Genomic DNA, 3,698 nt, shown 5'->3' with positions numbered 1-3,698 from the left:
GCCGTGAGAGGTTTTCTCCACTAAACAGAAGCAGCTTCTGACTAAAAGAGCAGAGCCGAGTGGGAGAGAGATTGCAAAGACCTGTTCTAAACACGTATGTTTGATTTGAAGGCTAAAATTAGGTTGTCTTCCTGTGTTTGGGGGTGTCTGCCTGCAAAAATTTTAAACAGTTTATGAAAATAAATTAGACTGGATAGTGGATTACGCAGGCAAGTGGATTTACACAACTCACAATCTCTCAGCCACACATTTCAGACAAAGTAATGTCAGACATTTTCTAAAGTTGTATCACATTTCATTTCACTCTAATTTTTTCCTTTGATTACCAAATCAGTTTGGTGTAACATGCCAGTGAGTCAGTAGTCTTAGTATGAGAAGAGTCCTGCCAAGATCATGACAAATTGCTAACCATGTGCTAACAGGGTCATCGTGAGGATTAAAAGGGATGAAACATGTAAAGCATTTAGAACAGTGTCTGGCATAATTTTAAGCCCTCGCTTCTTGTTAGCTATTAACAGTCTGACTATTACTATCAGGAACTACTCTGGCCTCACTTTACCCTGTAGCACTGCCTTGCAATTATAGAAACAAAAACCAACATGAGCACAATATAGGAACCCAATAAGAAAGATGATTTTAACATTGACCTGCATAGCTCCCTGATATATAACAAGTTCTACCAAAAATATTTAAAAATCAATTTTAGATCACTTTGAATGAATTATTTCTAAACAGTTTTTATGGTGACTATGTCAGGCAATAAGGTGAGCAATCTCTATATATTATTTCTATATATAATATTATTAGACATTTTTCTCATCTTTTTGATGAGCAAAAGCAAAGCTCAATGAGGCTTTAAGTAAATGACCCAAGTTCACACAACTAGAGAATGGTAGAACTGGTTTTACTTTACCACCATGGCTTATAGAAAGTTTTGAAATAAGTTCTTTATTATGATATTTTGAGCTAAAAATTGCTTATTAATTTCCTTTTAGCTACTTTTGTGTGTGATATGACTGTTTAAACTATTGGTGATTTCTATTAAGTGCTTCATGAAATTCGTGTGAATTTCTGTCCCAGGAGTCCAGGGTGCACATTATTCTACTCGTTGCCTATTCAAATAGTCTACTCTTAATGGTAGGTGTAATAAAAGGGCCCCCAAAGACATCCATGTTCTATTCCTGGAACCTGTGAGTATATATTATCTTACATGGGAAAAGAGACTTCGCAGCTGTGAGTAAATTAAGGCTCCTGAGATGGAGAGATCACAGTGGATGGAGAGATCACAGGCCCAGTGTAATCACAAGAGTCCTTGTAGTTGAAAGAGGACGGCAGAAGGGCCAGAGAAGATGTGAGGACAGAGCAGAGATCAGCGTAGTATGATCAGTTCAGCTTCAACAATGGAGGAAGGGGCCATGAGCCAAGGAATGTAGCCACCACTAGAAGCTGGAAAAGACAAGGAAAAGGATTCTTCCCCTAGAGGCTCTAGAAGAAATGCAGCCCTGCTGACCTGTTGATTTTAACCCTGTAATACCCATTTCTGACTTCACATTCCCACATCTGTAAGATAATAAGTTTGTGTTGTTTTAAGCCAGAAAATTTGCAGTAATTTGTGACAGAAGCAATAGGAAACTAACACATCCTCTTTGCAGCTTTTACAAAGTATCCTTCCTTTTATTTTAATGCTCCTACAAGTGACCACAACTGGCTGTTTAGCATCTCAATCAGGGTTCTGAACAATTTGTTTGCAATGATACTCATGGGGTAATCAACACATTTTCATCAGTAAAGAGGTTTGGGGAGAGTTGATTCAGTGTGTGTGTCTAGAAGGAAGGATGGGAGATGGGAACACAGACTTAGAGCTTGTTGGAGACCTTCAAGGGGGAAATGACTTCACTTTGAGGTTCCCCAAGCAATTCTGAGAAGGCCTAGGAGAGACTTGTCTCACCCACTGAAAATCACTGAGCTAACAATAGGACTAGCAACAACTGAGCAATTCTGGGCTAACTGCAGTCCTAAGAGCTTTACTTACATTGACTCGTTTCTTCCTCACAACAGCCCTGTGAGGTGCATACTATTGACGATATCTCCATTTTATAAATGAGGAAGTTGATACATAGCAACTTGTATTTTACTTCATTAGACATTTTGCTTATAATAGAATTGTTTACAATGAACTGGTTGGCGTATTATAAAATACATAAACATTTATGATCACAGAATTATTTTTTTGTTCAAATTTTAAGTTTTAAAAGATTTTTTCCTACTATTTTTGTTATCAAATTGCTATTTAGTTACTGGGTTTCTATTTAGAAAATTAAGTGGCAAGGTAGGTTATAAATGACTGTTTTAAGTATTTTGTCAATCAAAGTATTAAGCAAGATGCTACCTTTGCATAAAATGTCCATGGGGAGGCAGTTCTTCATAACAAGTATAAGTTAGCATATAGATCTCATATTATAGTTCCTCCAAATTTATAAAGAACAAATGAATAATTTGTTTGGGCTATTTAATAGTTAATCTTTGCATTTCTTTTTTTTTTTTTTCCCTAAGGGAGGGCACTTTCACTATATTTAGCATCTTTTCAAAATGGAACAGAATCTTAGCAGCTTAACACATTTGAGTTATGATACACATCCTTTTAAACGAGAACTTAAAAAAATAAATAAATAAATGAGAACTTACTTTGAAATGCACTTAACAAATAAACGATTATAATCACACCATACATAGATTGCACTTGAGCACATAGGCAAAGTTGTAAAACTGTTCTTCAATCTTTAAAATTGGGGTATAATGATAATAAAAGTAGTCTTATCTCCAGCAATTTTGTACTAAAAACATTCCGATTTTTTAGGAAAGACTGACAAAACCTTATACATGCTCCCGGTTTACTACATTTAATTGCATGACTCTTTCCTATGTGCTTAAAACTTTCACATTAATGACAAAGCTCTTCCCATTTAGAATTTCCGGGGCTACAATGAGAGGCCAGATCAAAATTATTAGCTTGTGTAGTGCTGTAATTTAGGGGGAAAAAGTATTTTGAAAACTACTTGGAGAATACTTAAAGACTATTTCTATAAAAAATGTGATTGATGCGTCTACCAACAGACACCCAGCTGCCTGGGCCCCGTGAATGCCGGAGAACTAAGAACTTGACCATCAGGAAGTGCTATATCTGACCCCAAGAAGTTCCCATGACCTTTTCACCTTCCTCTCAGTACAGCTTGTAACATGCCTTTCTCTTCCTCTTCTTTAATAACTTTTTTTTGGGGGGGTCTGTGTATCAGGTCGCTAGTACCTTAGTCAAGGTGCTTTTAAGACATCACAGACTCTTACGAATACCCCACCTTCTATCATAGGTAAATATTATAAACTCTGGGTCACTGGTTTGCTTTTTTTTTTAAAGATGGAATCTCACTGTGTTGCTCAGTCTGGACCGAACTCCAGGGCGGAAGCAATCCTCCCACCTTGGCCTCCTAAGAAGCTGGGACTACAAGCTACTGCAATAGCCGGGGTCAATAGTTTTAATATGAAATATGGTGATTTGGGAATGTTAAAATGCACTTTAAAACGGACAGTGCAGAAGATTTTCTGAATCATGACAAAGAAGATTCTGCTACCAACCCTCAAATTTAAATGTCAGTGACTTCACATCTAATAGCTCTTATTTTAGCCATTAAACTGAATTCATG

Source organism: Eulemur rufifrons, chromosome 27 (genome assembly GCF_041146395.1).
Source record: "Eulemur rufifrons isolate Redbay chromosome 27, OSU_ERuf_1, whole genome shotgun sequence".
In the NCBI taxonomy this organism is placed as follows: Eukaryota; Metazoa; Chordata; class Mammalia; order Primates; family Lemuridae; genus Eulemur; species Eulemur rufifrons.
The sequence above is the reverse complement of the archived record's forward strand: the minus strand, read 5'-3'. Positions refer to the sequence as shown.